Here is a 23,232-nt window from a genome sequence, read left to right as displayed (position 1 = left end):
CTTGACCTTAGTGCTGCTTTCGATACTGTAGACCATAAAATACTATTAGATCGTTTACACAATTATACCGGTATTCAGGGACAGGCACTACAATGGTTCAGATCTTACTTAACAGACAGATATCAATATGTCCATTTAAATTGGAAATTGTCAAATCTTACGCAAGTAAATTATGGATTACCTCAGGGATCGGTTTTAGGACCCTTGCTTTTCTCCATATATATGCTGCCCCTCGGCAACATTATTAGAAAACATGGAATAAGCTTCCACTGTTACGCAGATGATGCTCTGCTATATATCTCATCAAGACCAGATGATTCCTTTAAGCTATCCAAACTGGCAGAGTGCATCGAAGACAAAAAACATTGGATGACTAGTAATTTACTCCTTTTAAACTCTCCACCACTACACCAAATTCACGTTAACCGAATATCTCCGACTACAACCTGCAAATTGAAAGCTGCACTGTTACTCCAACAAATACAGTTAAAGACCTAGGCATTATATTAGACGGCAACCTGTCATTTAAAATTCACATCTCAAATATCACAAAAACAGCCTTCTTCCACCTTAGAAATGTTGCCAAGTTACAAAATATTTTATGTGTTGCTTCATGCATTTGTGACCTCATGACTAGACTATTGTAATGCTCTACTTAGTGGTTGTCCTATATCATCGATAAACAAACTACAGTTAGTTCAGAATGCAGCAGCCAGAGTTCTTACTAGGTCAAGAAAATACGATCACATTACCCCAGTTTTATCATCGCTTCACTGGCTACCCATTAAGTATCGTATTGATTTAAAAATTATTTTAATTACTTACAAAGCCTTAAACGGCTTAGCCCCTACTTACTTAACCGATCTTTTATCACGTTACAACCCATCACGCTCTCTAAGATCTCAAAACTTAGGACTTTTGATAACACCTAGAATAACTAAATCCACCAAAGGGGGTCGAGCTTTCTCATACGTAGCACCTAAACTCTGGAATATCATTCCTGATACTATTCGAGGGTCAGACACACTCTCCCAATTTAAATCTAGATTAAAGACACATCTTTTTAGCCAAGCCTTCACTTAATACATAGTTAATGAACAGCAGCTACGCTAATCATTCTCTTTATTCTCTTTCTGCCTCTGCCTCTGCCCCCATCCCGAGGTAGGAAGAAGTTCCACCATTTCCAGACGACCGACAGATGCCCATCCCCAATTTGAGATTACGCCAGCTACAGCTGCAGATTGACTGACCATCCCAGCTCCATCTAAGGCAATTCCACCACCAGACAAGAGAAATATGACCATCGGACCATCCCAGCTCAGACCAATACACCCCCAACCAAGAGCAAAGACGGACAATTTGTCTTATTAATGCTGAAGTTACAGTATTTGGTATTAAATTCTAAAACTTAAATCACATGTCAGCAGTTTGAGTGCAGCTCAAACACATCAGAGGGGATCTGGCCCTCCCGGCTGAGCCTGGTTCAATCATGGGAGTTTGGGTTCCTCGCCACAGCAGGGCAGTGATTGCCTGCTCACCGGGAGACTGCATTTATTTATTTATTTAGAAATTAGATACCATTTATTAGAATGATCTTACTCGTTGTATAAATACCATGCACTGTGCTGTGTTTTACCTTTTCTGTTTTTCCTGTTTGCCCCTTTGAAGCTGCTTTGAAACAATACACATTGTGAAAAGCGCTATATAAATAAACTTGAATTGAACTTGAATTGAATTCCCATCAAAGAATTTTCTCTCAAATACCACAACATAGATACCCTCTACCCTCTCGTCACTGCAGCCTTTCTGTGGGGAAAAGAATGGACCACTAACTGCATTTTAGTACATTGTGATAATGAAGCCACAGATCAGTATTCATTAAGCTACATTGGCTCCCTGTAGTCACTCGCATCAAATTCAAGACTCTGCTCCTGGCCTACAAGACCACCACTGGTTCGGCACCCCCTTATCTTCACTCGCTAATGCAGTCATATGTACCCGCCAGATCCCTACGCTCTCCAAACGAACGACGTCTTGTGGTGCCATCCCAAAAAGGTAAAAAATCTCTCGTACCTTCTCTGGATCGGTTCCACCTATGTGGAATGATCTGCCCACTGCTACAAGATCTGCTAAATTACTAAATGTAAATGTACTAGTCTGCTCCACATCGAAAAAGCCCACCAAACCCTCATTGGCTGAATTCACAATATCAATCCGTATCTCTTCATTCTCGCGAACCTGACACTTCTGTCACAGTAAACATTGAACTGTCAGTTGAATACCCTCACTTTCCTTCCACCCGGCGAGGCTTACCCATCCGATGCCGTGAGCATTGAAACTCTGTTGGATGCCGCAAAAGCCCTACCGGTTTGAAATACTCTCACGTTTTTCTCACCAAACAAGATTTTCCCGTCCGATACTGTGAGTATTGAAGCCCTGTCAGGCACCACTAAAGCCCCACCGGCCGAGCACCCTCACATTTCCTTCCACCATGCGAGGCTTTCCCATCCAGTGTCATGAGTATTCAACTTCCATTGGATATCACAAAGCTCTCCCGGTTGAGCACAATCACTTTTCTCTTACCCAAGAAGGCTTCTCTGTCCGATGCTGTGAGTATTGAACTCCTGTTGGATCCCTCAAAAGTTCGCCTGGGCAAGTACCATCACCTTTTTTGCACCAGGCAAGGCTTACCCATCCAAAGCCGTGAGTAATGAACTCCTGTCAGGCACCACTAAAGCCCCACCAGCCGAGCACCCTCACATTTCCTTCCACCATGCAAGGCTTTCCCATCCAGTGTCATGAGTATTCAACTCCCGTTGGATATCACAAAGCTCTCCCGGTCGAGCACAATCACTTTTCTCTTACACAAGAAGGCTTCTCTGTCCGATGCCGTGAGTATTACACTCCGGTCAGATGCTGCAAAAGCTCTACTGGCTAAGAACCATCACTTTCTTTGCAACCGGCGAGGCTTACCTGTCTGATGCCGTGAGTATTTAACTCCCGTCGGATATCACAAAGCTCTCCGGGTAGAGCACAATCACTTTTCTCTCACCCAACAAGGCTATCCATTCCGATGCCATGAGTATTGAACTCCCGTCGGACGCATGAGAAACCTCCCAACTGTGCACTTCTATTTTACTCTAACACCATGCTGTTTTCCCAACCCTTTGTTCCGTCAGTATGGTTCACCTTCCGACGATGTGAGCTGCTCCCATTTAGAAGTCTCATGAGCCCCCCCGATCAAACAAAAAATTCCTGGCCAGTAGAGTCCGTCCACTCGGCGCTGTGAGATGCTCCTGTAGAAGGTCTCACGGGTGCTCCTGACCAGGATCAGGGTAATTTCAAACACCAGCCTGCCAAATCCTAGTGCCATTTGGGGGTCAATCGTTTGGCGGCTGGTCCAATGATTAAGTTACTTTTGGGGGATACTCTGGGTTCGGGCCTTATCCTGAGCGCTGGGTCTGATCCAGAACACGAGGCCTAATCCTGGACTTGGAGCCTTCTTCATCTTTATTTATCCATTATATGTAATTGTGAACTCGTGAAATTGCCCTTTTTAATTGCAAATTGTCCACCGTTCACTGATTAGATTTTAGATTAGATTCAACTTTATTGTCATTACACATATACAAGTACAGTGTAATGAAATTCAGTTTAGGTCTAACCAGAAGTGCAATCAGCAAGTGCAGGATATACAGTGTGAATAAATACAGAATACAATATTAGGAAAATACTTTACAATGGGAATGTACTATGAAAATATAAAAGTCGGTATGTACTATGAACAATATAAACAGAAGGCTATATACTGTGAACATTAATGTCCAGGTGGTTATGAACAGATAACAATATAGACTATACAATAGTGCAAGTGACTTGAGTGTGCATTAGTTACAGACATTAGCTATTAAAGTTACAGTGCAGTAGATGAGTTGATGCGGTTATTAAAAGTACGGTGCAGTACATGAGTTAATGCAGTTATTGAAGTTATAGTGCAATACATGAGTAGATGCAGTTATACAGTTACAGTGCAGTAGATGAGTTAGTGCAGTTATTGACGTGACAGTGCAGTAGATGCGTTAATGCGGTTATTAAGGTTACAGTGCAGTAGATGAGTTAGTGCAGTTATTGAAGTAACAGTGCAGTAGTTGGGTTCATGCGGTTATTAAGGTTACAGTGCAGTAGATGAGTTAATGCAGTTATTGAAGTTATAGTGCAATAGATGCAGTAATGCAATAGATGAGTTACAGTGCAGTAGAGAAGTTGGTGCAGTTATTGAAGTTACAGTGCAGTAGATGAGGTAATGCAGTTAATGCTGTTATTGAAGTTATAGTGCAGTAGATGAGGTAATGCAGTTAATGCTGTTATTGAAGTTATAGTGCAGCAGATGAGTAGGTGCAGTTAATAGAGTTACAGTGCTGTAGTGTATTTCGGGGGAAACTATGAGTTTGATCACAGTAAAAGACGTATAATTAATGATGACTAACTATACCTGTTTTATACACTTTATCGGATTCGGCAGACCTGATAATAGCGACAAACTAAATTCACTCGTCCAGCGAGTGATCCGCAGATCGTATATCAAATCTAAGAAATATTACTTTCCTGGCCTTGGAAACATAACACTCTTACTGTATGTAGTACAGTACCGCTCCAGAAATTATAATGAAATCAAGCAGTTTAAGTGACGTTAATATGTGATAAAGAAACACAGCAACAATTCGAGCGTGCAGACAAATGCAGGTTTATTGACCACACTAAAGGGAAAACAAACCGACTAACTAAGAAATAACAAATACTAACAAACGAAACATAAAAGCAGTAAAGAAATGGAAGAAATAGACAAAGCAAAGAGTGGCAGTTTTAACAAACAACTATTCACATCTGCATGAACCATTTAGGACAAGTATCCTTAGTTAAAAGGGGTTACAGCTTAAACGCACCTATTTAGGAAATAGTTGATACTTGCATTGGTTTCCTTTTGAGTGTGCTTGGACAAGGTTTGTGCCCGTGGAAAAGTGTTCTCAGAGTCCTGATGGTTTCAAAGCAAGCGGGTGAGTCCGTCTACTTCTTTCTTAGAGCCGGGATTGGCTGACGAAGTTAGCCGAAGTAATTCTGCCGAAAGGAAAAACTGTCTCCGAAGAGAGAGACAGGTCTCAGGAGGTGTTCTTGAACTGAAACGCGCGAACACACGGAAGAGCTGAGCATTGTTTGCTCTGTTCCAGGATGTTTTATGGAAGGCGGGTTCCACGACTTCCAAAGTGAGTTATCCAATGTGATGAGCTGATTTTTGAGCGAGGCCAAGTTTCTTTGTTTTGCTTAGTAGCTCATTTGCATTTAGGATGACTTTAGAAGTTTGGCGCTGTAAAACTCTTAGAATGACATAAAACCGATAGGATCTAAAACATGTTAATGTGCTATACATCATCTTTCCAGTAATGAAGAGAGAAACATTTAGATATAAAACATGCCAGGGTTATAAGTACATTGACAAGAAGTTCGTACAAGAATGGTAATATAAGCAGAATACAACTAAACACAAATGCTTTTGAGGTTATAGGCGAGGCCGAATAACATGGGGACAAACATACAATGTGGACATGTAGGTTTGAATTATTTTAAACTATTCTTTTGTGGTTAACAAGAGGGAGACTTCAAGACTTGACTGACCATTTGCCCTCATTCCTGTTAACACATCTGGAGTCCATGTTAGTGTCAACGACCCCATCCTCCCTGTTGGGATTTCTTTGAAGTCCACGAGTGTTGGTTGGGATTTATCCTGGTCAATTGATGGATGTGTTACAAGAGGACAGTTGGATCAGACTTACTGGCGCCGATTAGAGTTCCACTGAGAGGTCATGTCTTAACAACCCTCAATGGTCCTCTTTATTTCAACACCCGGATCTCTAATCAATGGTGCGACCCCTATTGAGAGGTCAGGATATTTTACGATGTTCCAAATGGTCACCTTTGATCTGGGCAAGATCCTACAGTGCAGTAGATAAGGTAATGCAGTTATGAAAGTTACAGTGCAGTAGATGAGGTAATGCAGTTATGAGAGTCCATTAGTGCAAATGAGCATTCAGTGTAATATTCCTGGTGTGCAAGTGAATAGTATAGAGTGCAAATGATGCTATGTGTGTGTAAACAGTCCGGTAGAGCAGATAACATGAATAATATGTTATTCATATTATTCAAGGCACTGAGCGTGGCACTGTGCCACTGAGCGTGGCACTGAGGCTGTACATCGCCCCCTAGAAGAAATTCCGAAATCTTGCTCCATATCTCATACACACTTACAGGTTAAATATGAAACTTGGTACACATGTAGATCTCATCAAGCCAAACAACTGTCGAGCTGCATGTCATATGCAACAGGAAATTAGCTATTTACATTAGTTTGAAAAGCGTGTGCTGTGCAATTTGCAACCCTAGGACTTTTACCTGACTGCCACCAAACTTGGTCAACATGATCTCAAGATATAGGGGATGTAAAATCATCCACAGATTTTTGATATCTCGAACGGTTTGGCCGTAGTAAGGCAACATTTTTATGGCGAGAAATATGATTTTGATCCAACTTTATCAGTTTCCACGATGTGTCAGGCCGATCACATAGATATTATTATTGTGAGTAAAAGTTGTAGCGCCACCAACTGACAGCAGGAAGTGTGTCAGTTTAAAATAACGTTAAAATGAGCCTCTTTTTTTTATGTGATTTGCTTGACACATCACCTAAATAATAAAAAAACAGCAGATGTAAACTAAGAAAAGGATTTTTGATATCTTAAATAGTGTAAAATAGTGTTGCCAGTGTAACGAGTAAAACAACAGTCTTTTATAAATCGACACACACATCAAAATGATTAATAATGGCAATATTTGTTCATATTTATTTATAATAATATAATATTTATAATTATTTCACAAATGCCTATAGATCATTAGAATCTTTAAAAAATGCTCATCGATCATTAAACGTTTTGGTATAAGGTCTCATTTTTTTACAGTAGTTAATGTATTAGCTAACATGAACTATCAATAAACACTATATTTGGTACAATAATTATTTATGTTTTAATGTTAGTTAATACAAATCTCCATGTACCAATTTAGAATAACTGTAAATTGTAGTGTTAATTGTAATTATTAATGTATTAGTCATATTGAAAATTGTATTATCTAATATTCTATACAGTGCTACAGTTGTGTTCAAAATTATTCAACCCCCACTGAAATTGATTGTTTTGGTCGGTTTGACATTGATTATGATCATTCAGTCATCCTGCTTACAATTAAATCAAAGAGGCACGTGTAGGTCAGACAAATATAACATAACATTTATTACGAAATAACCACAAATGTCTTTTCTGAGCTCACATCATTATCAGTTTTTTTCAACCCCCAAGTGACATTCAACCTTAGTACTTAGTACAACATCCTTTTACAGTTATAACAGCTTTTAAACGTGAAGCATAGCTTGACACAAGTGTCTTGCAGCGATCTACGGGTATCTTCGCCCATTCATCATGGGCCAAAGCCTCCAGTTCAGTCACATTCTTAGGCTTGTGCACTGCAACTGCTTCCTTTAAGTCCCACCAGAGGTTCTCAATCGGATTTAAGTCTGGTGACTGAGATGGCCACTTCAAAATGTTCCAGCCTTTAATCTGCAACCATGCTCTAGTGGACTTGGAGGTATGCTTGGGATCATTGTCCTGTTGAAAGGTCCAACGTCTTCCAAGCCTCAGGTTTGTGACGGACTGCATCACATTGTCATCCAATATCTCCTGGTACTGAAGAGAATTCATGGTACCTTGCACACGCTGAAGCTTCCCAGTACCTGCAGAAGCAAAACAGCCCCAAAGCATGATTGACCCCCCGCCATGCTTCACAGTAGGCAAGGTGTTCTTTTCTTCATAGGCCTTGTTCTTCCTCCTCCAAACATAGCGTTGATCCATGGGCCCAAACAGTTCTAATTTTGTTTCATCAGTCCACAGAACACTATCCCAAAACTTCTGTGGTTTGTCCACATGACTTTTGGCATACTGCAGTCGACTCTTCTTATTCTTTGGGGACAGCAAGGGGGTGCGCCTGGGAGTTCTGGCATAGAGGCCTTCATTACGCAGGGTGCGCCGTATTGTCTGAGCAGAAACTTCAGTACCCACATCTGACAAATCTTTTCCCAGTTCCTCCGCAGTCACACGGGGACTTTTCTCCACTCTACGCTTCAGGTAGTGCACAGCAGTCGAAGTCAGCCTTTTTCTTTCTGCCACGACCAGGTAGCGTTTCAACAGTGCCCTTTGCCTTGAATTTGCGAATGATGCTTCCTATGGTGTCTCATGGTATGTTTAACATCTTTGCAATCTTCTTATAGCCATTGCCCTTCCTGTGAAGAGTAATCACCTGTTCTCTTGTCTTCCTGGACCATTCTCTTGACCTCACCATGTTTGTAACCACACCAGTAAATGTCTAGAAGGAGCTGAGTATCACAGTCATTTTAAAGCTGCCTAATTGGTGCTTATTAGGCTTTATTGCTGCTCCCTGATATCCACAGGTGTTTTCAATACCTGATTGAAAACACTTCATTGAACCTCTGTTCTTCAGAGTGTTAGTCTTTAAGGGGTTGAATAATTATGTCAATGAAGAATTCACAAAAGAAACATTTACTACTGTATTACAAAACTAATTGATGTCATTTTAGTTGCATATGGTTCTTTAAGAAGTCCTTGTAGGATTTCATTCTGAATACAATTACAAATGTACACTAAATTCCCTAAAACCATTTACAGCATTGGGGGTTGAATAATTTTGAACACAACTGTATATAAATATTGTTCGTTTTAACTAATACAATTATTTTAAGAACAGAAACCTTATTGTAAAGTGTGTTAATCTGTTTCAACACTCTGATTATCTATAGTAACCTGTTATGATTATGAGCAGAACAGAACTCCCTGTGTCTTTTTGGCGCTGTTGGCCTGCCATACTCTCTCCGGTCTGCGTCTCTTCCCGCCCTTTCGTCTCGTTATTTATTGTTAATTAGTTTATGTCCAGCACCTGTCTTCTGTTGATTTGCTCCCCTTTATACAGTCCTCGTGTTCCATTGTCTTGTGTTCGGTCATTGTGTTTTATTGTCTCTGCGCCTTGTGCCACGTCAGTTTGGATTATCTGTTTCCCATGCTCGTGTTCATGTCAATGTTATCCTGTCTCGTCTAGTAAGTCTTTAGTCTAATTAATGTCAAGTGTTCGTTTAGTCTAGTGTTCAGTCAGTCTTCGTACAGTGCTTGTATATCATTTCTTGTTCCTGTTTTACCCCATCGTGGGTCCTTGTTTTGTGTTTATTGTTAAAAATAAAGCCTTTTTGTTTCCCCCGTACAACCGCTGCCTGCAATTGGGTTCTTCCTTGCAAATCTCTTAACAGTAACCGTTTCATTGTGATATGACCAAAACAACCTGCTAAAGACTGCTAAAAAAATATAAATTACTACTAAAACTATATATATTTTTATTTCATGTTAAATCATTAAATACATTTTCAAATAATGCTGTATGTCTAAGGTAAAAAAGGATTAGTTCTAATAAAAAAAAAAAAAATAACTAAATGTTATATACAGTATAACCGTCGTTTGTTGCTGAGAATTGTGCTTATAAATATAATTGCATGCTATTATAAGTTATTGCATTTGGATAAACAGTATATCTAGACCTTATCAGACTACTTTTCGTTAAGGTTTAAATTTTATTTCATTTTTTATTATTTATTTTTTTCAATGTTGATAAATCTTCTAGCTTACTACCCGGTAAACAGTCTTGCCACTTTAATAAGGGCCCGGGCTAGGAGGTGCAGGCCGTAGGCCTTGCACTGCTGTTGCAGAGCCCTATTGTTTCCGTAAAAATTCTTCTTCTTCTGCCCTGATCACAATTTTGAGGGCCTAAACATGCTCAAAAACTCACAATAATTTCCACACACATCAGACCAAAGGAAAATTTGAGTCTCATAGGTAATTTAAAATCATGCTACGTTTCATGTACATGCACCAAATTTGGTAGGCTCATAAAAACCCCCAATACCTACAAAAATTCTCTTGGAGCAAATCTCTAAACCAAACAGGAAGACTGTTATTTTTAATTTCCCCTTCATTTTGGTAAATTTTTGCCGTTTCCAGGAGTCGTACTTTAACAAACTTCTCCCAGATATATAATCAGATCAACAACTTATTTGGCCATTCTCCTCTACATGCCTTTGCATTGCTTTATTGCGAAGCTCCTGACTTTTCGTGGGGGGACGTGACAGGAAACAGGAAGTTGTTGTAGCTCAGGGATACAATGTCCAACAGGCCCCAGACTTCACACAATTCCTGGCCTGAAGACATCTATATTGTAACATTCAGTTAGAGTTATAGCGCCACCTGCAGGCACTGTGATTAACTCCTCATAGAGATTCGAACAGATCAGTATCGTATTGGGCCAGTATAGCCATTATGATCTTCAGACCTTTCTGATGATACATTGCAAAATCCTAATTTTTTATTGAGGGGTGTGTCTGTGGCGACTTGACAAAGTTTGATGTTTCGCCATGAAACAGGAAGCTATAGTAACTCAGGCACACTATGTCCAACCAGGCCCAAACTTGAATAGCCCCCTTGCCTGTAGTGGGTACTGTTACAGTCGCATATCTCACAGGGGGCTGGGGTTGTAGTAGAATACCAGTGTTGTTTGGACACCAGGTGTAATCAGTCGCCTTGAGTGGTTCAAAAGCTGGAGAGGGATTAAATGCTCTGGGGTTTTCCAGAGAGGGAGAGCCAGAAGTGAGCGAAGCATCGTTTTCTTAGAGCATTCCACGCGCTCTTTCTTGGTGTTATGCCAGATCGTGAGACACCTGTTGCACACCTGATTGCATCGCTGCCGCCGGCTAGTTTGTATCCTCTGACACTTGGTTCACCTCACATTTGTTCCTGGTCTAAATATTAGTGTATTTTACTATATTTACCTATCATTGTCGTTGCCGAATTATTTATAACTTTATTTTCTAAATCTATATTAATTGAAGCGTAACGCCGCTAGCATATTAGCGTGTTAGCTTGCCTTCTGTTTACAGTGTGGAATATCATCTCCCCCTATTTGTCTTGTGTGCTAACTGTTTCTCTTTTTAAGCGTATATACTAAGACTCATCAAGCAACCTTGGTAAGTTAGGATTGCACTTCATACCCGGTGAGTTATGGCTTCTATTCCTATTGTTGTTACTTGCACCTCATGTCATATGTTTAGTTTAGCCTTCTCTGTCAGCGGCGAGGGTTTTACATGTGATAAATGCAGGGAAGTAGTTAGGCTGACGGAGAAGATTTTAGAATTAGAGTCTCGCATCCAATCTTTATTTGAGGATAGTAAGAGTGTAAGAACCGTAGAAAACACTTCGGATGCGAGCAATGTTAGCGCACACAGCTCGGTTCCGGTTGAAAATCCCCTGCAGCTGGGAAACTTTGTGACGGTGAGACGGCATAGTCGCAGGACAAAACATCACTCAACCGTTCCGATTAAAGTCTCTAACAGGTTTGCCCCGCTCAGTGACGCACCGACTGAGAAACCTGCTGAAAGTGCCCTAGTGATCGGTGATTCTATTGTCCGGAACGTTAACATAGAGAAACCAGCCACCATAGTCAAATGTTTACCGGGAGCCAGAGCGCCTGACATCAAGTCAAATTTAAATGTGCTGGCTAAGGCTAATCGTAAATACAGTAAGATTGTTATTCATGTCGGCACAAATGACGTTAGACTCCGTCAATCGGAGATCACTAAAGATAATATTAAAGAGGTGTGTGAGCTCGCAAAAACGATGTCAGACACTGTAATATTCTCTGGCCCCCTTACTGCTTACCGTGGTGATGAGATTTATAGCAGATTATCATCATTAAATGGCTGGCTGTCTGAGTGGTGCCTGCAGAATAATATAGATTTTATAAATAACTGGAAGAGTTTTGAGGGCAGACCTGACCTGTTGAAACGAGATGGTCTCCATCCCTCCTGGGATGGGGTTTCCCTCCTCTCTAGAAATTTGGCACACAGTCTTAATAATGCTAAAGTCTGACTGCCTAGGGCCCAGGTCAGGAAGGAGACAGAATGGCTTAACCAACTGTCTGCTTGCCGTCTCGCGTTACAGAATACACAAAATATACAACATGTAATAATCCCTTCTTACAAACAACATAAAATAGAGACTGTGTCTGTCCCCCGGATTAGCAAACATAAGATATTGCGTAAACCTCTTGAAAGTAATTTAATAAACGTTAAACAAATCAAACATGAACAAAATACAGATAATCAGCTGTTACGACTCGGATTGCTTAATATTAGATCTCTCTCAAATAAAGCACTTTTTGTTAACGATTTGATAACCGATCATAAAATAGACATGCTTTGTTTGACAGAAACATGGCTAAAGCCAGATGATTTTATTACTCTAAATGAATCCGTTCCCCATGATTATTACTATAAACACGAGCCTCGTCTAAAAGGTAGAGGGGGAGGTGTCGCTGCACTTTACAATAATTCTTTTATTACCTCTCAGAAGTCTAATTTTAAATACAATTCTTTTGAAGTCATGGTACTTCACGTATCGACACCTAATACTAAGGACAAAACATTTTTAAAATTTATTCTAGCTATTGTATATAGGCCTCCAGGGCACCACACAGATTTTATTAAAGATTTTGGTGGGTTCTTATCAGAACTAGTAGTGGCCGCAGATAGAGTCCTTGTCGTCGGTGACTTTAATATCCATGTAGACAATGATACAGATGCCTTGGGACTGGCTTTCAAAGACACTCTTAACTCCATGGGCGTTAGTCAACATGTGTCAGGACCCACTCACCTTCGTAATCATACTTTAGATTTAATACTTTCTTATGGTATAAATGTGGACGATGTTAAAATCGTTCAGCAGAGTGAAGGTATTTCGGATCATCATCTGATATTATGTTTGCTTCACTGGCCTACGGCTGCAAATCAAACTCCTTGTTACAAATATGGTAGAACGATCACTTCAACTACCAAAGATGCGTTTCTCGATAATCTGCCTGAATTGTCTAAAATATCTAGCATGAGTAATAACGTTGACGATTTTGACACTACTATTGAAAATTTTAACTCTACTTTCTCGGAAATATTAGACACAGTTGCTCCTCTGCGTTTAAAGAAAATTAAAAATAGCAGCCCAACACCGTGGTATAATGAACACACTCAGACTCTAAAAAAGGCATCCCGTAAAATGGAGCGCAACTTTAAGAAAACGAATTTAGAGGTATTTCGTATAGCATGGAAGGATAGTACTCGAAATTACAGGAATGCAATAAAAACGTCTAGATCCGCCTACTTTTCAACACTAATAGAGGAAAACCATCACAACCCTAGGTTCTTATTTAACACCGTGGCTAAATTAACAAAAAATAAGTTGTCATCGACGTCAGATTCTGATTATCAGCATAACAGTGATGAATTTATGAACTACTTCACGAGTAAAATCCAAGATATAAGAGAAAAAATTATAACAATGCAACCTGTAGTGAAATCCGCTGAACAAACTAACTACAGCACCCCTAAGGAGAAATTGCAATTATTTTCTACAGTAGATCACGATGAACTGTCTAAAATCATTAGATCATCTAAATCATCAACATGCATGCTAGACCCTATACCTACAAAACTACTGAAAGAAATGCTCCCAGAAATTATAGATCCTCTTCTTAGTATTATTAACTCATCTCTGACATTAGGACATGTGCCTAAAGCATTTAAGGTGGCTGTTATAAGGCCTCTTTTAAAAAAAACCAAACTCGACCCTAAAGAACTAGGGAATTACAGGCCTATATCGAATTTACCTTTTATATCTAAAGTTCTGGAAAAAGTAGTTTCAACTCAATTATGCTCCTTCCTCCAAAGGAATGACATTAATGATGAATTCCAGTCTGGATTTCGAGCATGTCACAGTACAGAGACTGCTTTGATCAGAGTTACAAATGATCTGCTTTTAGCGTCTGACCGTGGCTGTATTTCGTTATTGGTGCTGCTAGACCTCAGTGCTGCATTTGACACCATTGACCACAGCATACTTCTACATAGACTCGAAAATTACGTTGGCATTAACGGAATAGCATTGAAATGGTTTAAGTCTTATTTATCCGACCGTTTTCAATTTGTAGCAATAAACAATGAGGTGTCCCGCAAATCACAAGTCCAGTACGGTGTACCACAGGGCTCAGTCTTGGGACCCCTGCTCTTCGCATTATACATGCTACCTCTAGGAGATATAATAAAGCGACACGGAATTAGCTTTCACTGTTATGCTGATGATACTCAACTTTATATTTCCTCGATGCCTCATGAAACCCAGCAGTTTCATCGAATAAAGGATTGCATAGTTGACTTAAAAATGTGGATGAGTAACAATTTTTTACTACTAAACTCGGACAAAACAGAAGTGTTACTTACTGGACCGAAAACTGCTATGCTCCATAAAATCCTCGTCATCAGCTAAGAATCTTGGCGTTGTATTCGACAGTACTCTCTCATTTGAAAGCCATGTCGCAAACACCTGTAAAATTGCATTTTTCCATCTTAAGAATATATCTAAATTACGTCATATACTGTCACTTTCAGATGCAGAGAAATTAATTCATGCATTCATGACATCAAGACTAGATTACTGTAATGCACTTCTAGGTGGTTGCCCTGCGGGCCTATTACAAAAACTGCAACTGGTTCAAAACGCGGCAGCTCGAGTTCTTACACGTACAAAAAAGTATGAGCATATAACCCCGGTTCTGTCAACCTTGCACTGGTTACCTATAAAGCATCGCATTAACTTTAAGATCTTGCTTATTACCTATAAAGCCCTACATGGTCTAGCGCCGCAGTATTTGAATGAACTTCTATTGTATTACAGACCTCCACGTACATTACGCTCTAAGGGGTCCTGTCAGTTGGTAATACCTAGAATTTCAAAATCAAGTGCAGGTGGTAGATCGTTTTCTTATCTAGCGCCTAAACTTTGGAATATTCTTCCCTGCACGGTCCGGGAGGCAGACACACTCTGTCAGTTTAAATCTAGACTAAAGACTCATCTTTTTAATCTTGCATACACTACACCTCCATAATATTAATCCTCAGAGGATTTAGGCTGCATTATCTAGATCAACCGGAACCAGGAACACATCCAACAACAAATGATGCACTTGTTGCATCAAAGAGTGCAGAACAGTACTCTACTCTCAGCCAGTCTTGTCTCTTTGTTCCAAGGTTACCGCAGGATGCAGTTCATGCCCAGACCTGATGGCAGAGCTGAGAATGGAAAGCGGTGACCTGACAAGTGCTAAGAGGATAGAGCTGGATAAAGGACGCGACAACTTTGTTTTTCCTACAACATTTCAAATGCTATTAGATTGTTAATGATAATCTTTAATCCTTAATTTTTATATTTTTACTAAGCCTTGTTGTGCAAGCACTGTTGAGCTTGTGCAGAGGCAGCAGCTTTTGCCAGAGGGGAACTGGAATCCCCTGGTTGGGCCTGGGTTCCCCTGAGGTTTTTTTTCTCGATGGGAGTTTTGGGTTCCTCACCACCGTTTGCATATTGTTTTGCACTATCTGCCTGGCCGGGGGGGCTGCTTTAGAATTCATACTTGTATTAAATGTGTCTCATGTACAGCTGCTTTGTAACAATGAAAATTGTAAAAAGCGCTATATAAATAAAGTTGAGTTGAGTTGAGTTGAGTTATCCGACCCTCTCAGATATAATGTTTTCTCCTGTTTACTTAAGTTTTGCTTCTACCCCTATTTTTATCTTACTTTGAATTATCACGTGTTTGAATTTTGTTTCTCCTAGACGTTGTCCTAAATTTTAGTTTTTGAATTCCTACTTTGTAAATAGAATGTTACTAATTGTTTGAAATTAAAATTTTTTTGTCTTTTATGTTGAGGCTCATGAGCCAGCCGTAACACGTACAACCAGGTTAAGGTAGCTGAGGCAGATAAGGCAAAGACTGCTTTTTGTACCCCTTTTGGGTTGTTTGAGTTTAATCGTATGCACCAGGGACATTCCAGAAACTCATGGAACGGCTGTTTGGGGGAAAAAGGGGTTCCCCTCGTTGCCTTTGTATTTGGACGATATAATTATTCCTCCTCTTCTGTACAGGGAAATTTTTCGTGGTTAGAGGAGGTTTTTAAGTGACTGGAGAAGGAAGGTCTGAGGATTATCTGAGCAAATGTAATTTTTCAGAAGCAAGTTAAGTATTTGGGACATCTGGTGTTTGAGCAGGGTGTTTCAACTGACCATGATAAAGTGGCAGCAGTAAAAGACTGGAATTAGAATTTGGCAGAATTTTTTTAGGTTTGCCAGCTATTATCGTCACTTTATCGATGGATTTGCAAAGCTGGCTAAACCTCTTCATGGCTTGGTAACAAGACTAGCATGCTTTAACAAAAGAGTAAGACCCCATGGTTACCTTTAGCTTCAGTATGGGCTATTTTTAGATTAGATTAGATTCAACTTTATTGTCATTACACATATACAGGTACAGTGTAACGAAATGTAGTTTAGGTCTAACCAGAAGTGCAATTAGCAAGTGCAGATATACAGTGTGAATAAATACAGAATACAATATTAGGAAAATACTATACAATGGGCATGTACTATGAAAATATGACAATCGGTATGTACTATGAACAATATATACAGAAGGCTATATACTGTGAACATTAATGTACAGGAGGTTATGAACAGATAACAATATAGACTATACAATAGTGCAATATAGAGTGTGAGACTAGTTTCCAAACCCTGAAGACAAAGTTGGTTAAAGCACCTATCTTTGCTTATGCAGATTTCAAGAAGCCTTTCGTTTTGGAGATAGATGCAAGTCATCAGGGTGTTGGGGTAGTTTTGTCCTGGGAGCAGGATGGTAAGGGACGTCCCATTGCATATGCCAGTAGGGGTCTGCTTAGGACAGAGCGGAATATGGAGAATTATAGCTACATGAAATTGGAGTGTTTAGCCCTAAAGTGGGCATGTTTATGATAAGTTTAGGGAATCTTTGGTTGAAAATGAGCTCTGTCACCTGCAGACCTGAAAGCTCTGTGCTCTGGAACAGCGCTGGTTATCACCGTGGTCTTCTTTAAATTTTGTGATTAAGTTACCGCCCAAGGGGAACTAATCTAAATGCTGATGCATTCTCTTGACCGGCCATGAATGATGTGTTCTCATGAACAGAGGTTCTGCAAGTTTTACAGCAGCAGTCGAGGGGGGGGTCTCCAGAATGTATAGTGGTGAGTCCCAGAGAGTTCGATGCATTGACTGGATGTTCAAAGTTAGATTTAACTTGTTTGCAGAAGCCGAACCCAGTTATGGACCCTTTTATAAATGATTGGTCAACAGGTATTGTCTTATGCTCTTCGGAGTTGGCTGGTAGGGATTAAGTGGTAAAAGAGCTGGCGAAGCAGTGAGACAGTCTGCATGAGAGGTAGGGATGCCTCTGTTGTTTAGCGTATAAACAAGATGAAAAAAATCTATCAGTTGTTGTTGCCTCAAAAACTTCAAAAGGAGGTGTTTTGTCATTTGCATGACAGTCAAGGGCATCAAGGGAAAGATAAAACTAAAATTATTCAAGTGTCATTGTTATTGCCCAGGAATGGTGAGAGATGTGAAACGTTGGTGTTAGGAATGTCAGCTTTGCATCCTCGCTAAGGCAGTTCAACCAAAGGTTAGGTCATTTATGGGAAGCTACAGGCATCCTCCGGGCCTCACAAGATTTTGGCCATGGATTTTATGGTGTTGGAGCTTGTGTAAAAAAGGACAGTGACGAGCTCTGCGTTTTACCCAAAGATAAAAAGTAAAAAATGATAAAAGACAGGGCAAAAGAACTTGTGAAATATCATTATGATACAAAGTGCATCAAAATGCAGTGTCATTAGTTTGTCTAAAAGAATACAGAATGTTATGTCTGGTTTTACACACTATTTACACGTAGTATGGAGCAGGTGTACATTTCTTTCGTACCAACTAGCATTTTGAAATTACAATAACGAGAATTGACATTAAAACGACATTACGAATGATTTACACAAAAAATCGTTCTGCTCATGTTTCATGAATGAGGCCCATTGATACTTTTATTTCCAATGCTTCACAGATTTTCTGAAGGGCTCAACACCCTTTGTCCAATATTTTAAAGCAAGTCTTTTTTTCATCACAGAGGACATTGAGGGCTGAAGACCTGATATTCTTGTTTAAAGCTGAGTTATTATCTTCCTGGAAGCAACAGGTGGCGATTGAGTTGAAGGGTATTTGAGAGATTTTCTTGCGGAGTCTGTGAAGGTAAATGATGATTTACTGTAAAATTTTGTGATGAGCGTTATGAGATTACTTATTTTACAACGAGAGATTGAGAGATTACCACGTCAAACATGTTTTTTTGGTTTTTTTTTAAAGAAGTTTATGCTCACCAAAGCTGCATTTATATGATAAAATACATATATTATTGGAAATTAAAACAGTTTCTGTGTGAATATGTGTTAAATGTAATTTATTTCTGGGATCAAAGCTGTGTTTTCAGCATCATTACTCCAGTCCTCAGTGCCACTGCCACTTGATCCTTCAGAAACCATTCTAATATGCTGATTTATTTTCAATATTGCAAAATGTTGTGCTGCTTAATATTTTTGGATAACCTGTGATACTGTATCATAGTAATTATACCTAATAAATATGTTTCCCTGTGTTTTTAAACTTGGTTTTATGTGATAACCTGGGATAATTTTACATGTTCAAAATATTTCCTGGATATTCAAATTCATATAAATAATTGTGTGCACTCAATCTCATGATGGATCGTAATAATGAGTTTACCCAGATTTACAGTTACGGCTAGCTAGCCATCTATCTTGAGCCTCATGGTGAATGTATTTCCGCATCTCCGCAGATTGTGCCTTCATATTCATAGCTCATGTTGATATGAAACTGGCAAAAAACTTCAAGACATTTAGCAGGAATTATTGTTTTCAAAATACTCTAGGCTGCAGACCCTTGATAGGAGCATCAAGTGGGCAAGAGGGAGGATTCTCCAATTGGATGATGCCGACCAACTTCTTCTTTGTCAACTGGGGAAGGTATTAACTTTAATTTGTGGAATGCAAGCAGTGTTTAGATAGTATTTTTTTCAAGAAAATGCTCTTCTATATTACTAAAAAGTGTATAAAACCCTTAAAAATGTGAATGGGAAAGTTGAGTTTAAGAAAAGAACCATTCAAAAATAAGAGGTTGATGAAATTAAAATATAGGTTGTGGTGGATAGGACATTTGTTATGCTTTTTAAATGTAACATCATGCAGTTATGCATAGTAATGTCCTTATTTCTTATTTTGCACCATTAGGTACCTCAGGGCATCAAGCCCCACTGATCCAGACAAGTTATTTTGTACGGTCCAGCTACATAATAACTGAAGAGCATCTGAAATTCCTGCATTCATGTGGTTTTGGAGCCAAGATGTTCCGACCAGAGACATTATTCTTCTCCTTGGAAACAAAGGATGTTTCTAAGAACAGTGCTGAACTTAAACCAAATTGGCGCCCCTTCCTGAAACAACGCACACACTTCTGATCAAAGAAAAGACAGAGAACTTTTCTCAGTACAGTGGGAGACATGAACCAAAAGGACACCTTCCTTTGATAATCAACGGACTTTCTCCAGTACAGCAAACTCCCTACTGAGATAAGATCTACATCTCAACGACGCATACCCGTGAATCACAAATGCACAGCTCACCCTGCACCCCCAACTGTTCCTTTCGGTTCGGTTCATTTGCAGATGGGCTCTGGGCTCAACTGTTTTTCCTATCCTGGGTAGCCCGGATGTTACCATGTGAATATTTAACTTGAATTTTTCGATCTGAATTTGAGCAGTCGAATTAGACATATGTTTTCTTTGAAAAGTATTGACTTGAAATTTGAGATCTGAATAAGAGCAATCAAATTTGATCAATCTGAATGTTGTATCTGAAATTCTGTAAGTTGTTTTTTTTGTATCTGAATTTGTGAGCATTAAATTCAGGTTTTTAAATTGGAAATCATGAATTTTCATATTTAAATTTCATAGAGGTAAATTCGAAACAAATAAATTCAGATACATGGTTTCCAAAGTAAAATAATTCAAAATCAAGTATTCATAGGCTGTTAAATTTCAAAACATTATGTCTCTTATTTGCTTCCATACATGGCATGCTTATATAAAGCTACAATTAGAGAAGGTAAGATTGGTCTATCTATCGCTGTGGAGTGGTCATGACCTCTGGTTGAAAATAATTGTTGCTTGTGATTAGGTTTTAATAATCTAGGTTACCATGCATCGTGAGATATGGTGAACTGCTGTACCACAGTCACTGTTCTCATCACAGTTAAATACTCTCCAGGATGAGACATAGAAGGCATAAGATGTCAAAAGAGTGAATATGGAGAACAATAAGGCTATTCTGTGTAAAACAGGGGAAGGTAACATCATTTTTTAGCCTGTTACCATGCATCGTGAGATATGGTGACCTGCTGCAGGACTATTGTGCAGGTTACTCTGTACATTATAAACATATCATTTCATAATATTATGTTCTTATGACATTTTATAGCCTATAATGCATGTATGTATAACACAAAGCTCATTTATGTTCATGTTTCTTAAATGGACAATGTTTAGAATTGTCGTGATTGCGGTTCTATTATTAGGGTAAAAGTGAAAACACACTCACACACACATACACACCTACATATTGGCTATAAATCAATTACCATGGCAATCACAATAATTCCAAACGCAATCAGTATACAAATTAAATTAACCTGCTTTGTACAGTTCAGCACTCTCAACAGACTTTCCGAAAAGCCCCCTCACAGTAGAGTGCAGGAGAACAAAGCACGTTATTGCGCAAGATTCAAAAGCTGCGCACGAGCACAAGGTGACAACAGACTGTACATTCTGAAGAGTACTGTTATCAGCCCTGTGGTGGAAAATGTAACAATTTGCCATTTATAAAATTTTGATCTTATAACATTAACTACAATATATCTGTATATTGCAAATGAACAAAAAGTAAAATGTTCTCATTTAAAATTCTAGAAATTTCTGTAGCACAGAGGAAGTGGGAAGTAGCAATGATGGGTCACTACCTCTGGAGCTTGGTTTGTGAGGACAGTATTAGCCATAAAAGACCAAAAATGTAGATTATAAAAAAAGATCAATTGTACACCGCCGAAGTTTTGGATGACTCATTTTAGTAACTATCTTGTTTAACTGTTGTTTTGGGCTCAGTTTTATGCCAGTACCTTGACATTTTTGTGTATGAGTAATTGTACCCAATACCGTCATGGGAAAAACAAATTGTTTTGTTTTTCGTATTCAGCATGTTGAACTTCATAAAGAAACAGTAAAAATTAAAGTGAAACACAACTTGTAATTTATTTACATTGTGTTATTTATACGTGTTGAACTTAATAAAGAAAAAGTACAATTAAAGAGAAAGGGAACGTTAAAAAAAATTAATTGTGTTATTTCTGTAAAAAGGACTGGATCAAGTTGTCACAGTTAGTCGTTTAAACCATAGATTTGATATTCTGGATTATTCTTGCGGAGTTATTCTAATAATTCCACACTTTGCTACAAATCAAAATAATCACGAAGACACAAAGAATAAAGAATACAGTTTTATACTCTAAAAGAATTTAATGCTTGCTAGCTGACAATTCTGATTGTGATAAAACTGATATTTAATTTAGGGCAATTTATAATGCACAGTTGTTGTGATAAGATTACATACACAATGCAAAAGCTGGTAAATGTTGAGATTTAAAGGAAAATATAAGGAATTCATAAAATTTTGGTTGTGTTTGATATTTTCCTGAAGAAGGCATTTCACATAACAGACGTTTACATATATTTCAAAGTAATAACATAAATCGTAAAACCCATCTAGTTTACCTAAACTTGATTCTTAAAACTGTGTTCTGCTACCTGAATGTCCAACGACTGCTTTTGTGTTTTGTAAAAGCACACATTCCTATAAACCAATAACTTCTGGAATAAACTCTACCCGCAGCAGGGGATTCTCTATCTAAATATTTTTAAACTGGAAATTGTTCAGATGATTAATAACCGTTTTCAGACTTGCTATCCAAAAACAAAAACATTGCTTTCCTACGAAACATGTATCACAATGTTGCTATACACACATCTCTGAATAAATATATCTCATTATATTATACACAAAAAACTTGATTGTCTGTGGACATCCTTATTTAATAACGAGTGGTCACATGAAATAACTTTCTATGGCCCCATATGTGTGCTGCCTGTTGTTTTTGGATTAGGAGGATACGAAAGAGAATAAGAAGCAGGAATTTCAGTTGAAATGACACAAAGAGACTCTTTCATGACATTATTTGCAGCGCGTGATGATCGCTTAAAAAGGGGAGTAACTGCAGATCATGAAATAAAGCAGTTTTCTAAAAACTTCTCACATGACGTGATTTAGTCATGCTGCTATGAATTGCATGACTCTGTCGCAGACAAGGACATACACATGCTATTAGTCTCATTTAGTTGCATAACGTAGTTTCCAGTATCAATATGTTATTGTTTTAGACTGGACACAGCAGTTTGGCAATGTCTCTGGCTTCTACAATACAATTTACTTTATCTGAAATATGCGAAAATGTAATTACATACTTATCACTATAATTTGTATTGTTTTTGGGACTATTGTTGTTGAGTAACTTGTAAAGACTTTCAGACAAGATGTATTATATGATTAATATAGTTGGGAAGGATTGGAAAGAAAAACTGATATTATATAGCAATATTGTTTGTGTCAACTTTGATGAATAGTAAAAAGTTATTTTCATACTACAAGAACTTAAAGCCATAACATATGTTGCAGGAAAAAGCTAAGCATAGTTAAATGCTGTCATAATGTTTGTTTTCTAGATGCTAATTTACAATTATCCAATAAATATCAACAAACACAATTATTCTAGGTTACTGAGTTTGTTAGTGATTGATTGATTAGTGTGAATTAGCTCTTTTAAGTTTTTTTTTATTAATTTTACAGTGAACTTCACTGCTATAAAAATAGTAAACAGGCTTTAAAATGGTTTAATTATCATTGAAGCAGGGCCCTTTCATTGCATGAAAACATTTGCCAGG

The 23,232-nt window shown here is 38.6% G+C and overlaps 1 long non-coding RNA gene across 1 annotated transcript; it reads left to right on the top strand.

Annotated features, from left to right (window-relative positions):
* Nucleotides 1-15,233: 15,233 nt before the first annotated feature.
* LOC130434334 (uncharacterized) lies at nt 15,234-21,329 on the top strand. The gene is made up of 3 exons (XR_008908672.1): nt 15,234-18,362; nt 19,060-19,153; nt 19,418-21,329. It is a non-coding gene; the product is annotated as an uncharacterized LOC130434334 (long non-coding RNA).
* Nucleotides 21,330-23,232: the final 1,903 nt, after the last annotated feature.

The sequence above is a fragment of the Triplophysa dalaica genome, chromosome 2 (assembly GCF_015846415.1).
Source record: "Triplophysa dalaica isolate WHDGS20190420 chromosome 2, ASM1584641v1, whole genome shotgun sequence".
Taxonomy (NCBI): Eukaryota; Metazoa; Chordata; class Actinopteri; order Cypriniformes; family Nemacheilidae; genus Triplophysa; species Triplophysa dalaica.
The sequence above is the reverse complement of the archived record's forward strand: the minus strand, read 5'-3'. Positions and strand labels throughout refer to the sequence as shown.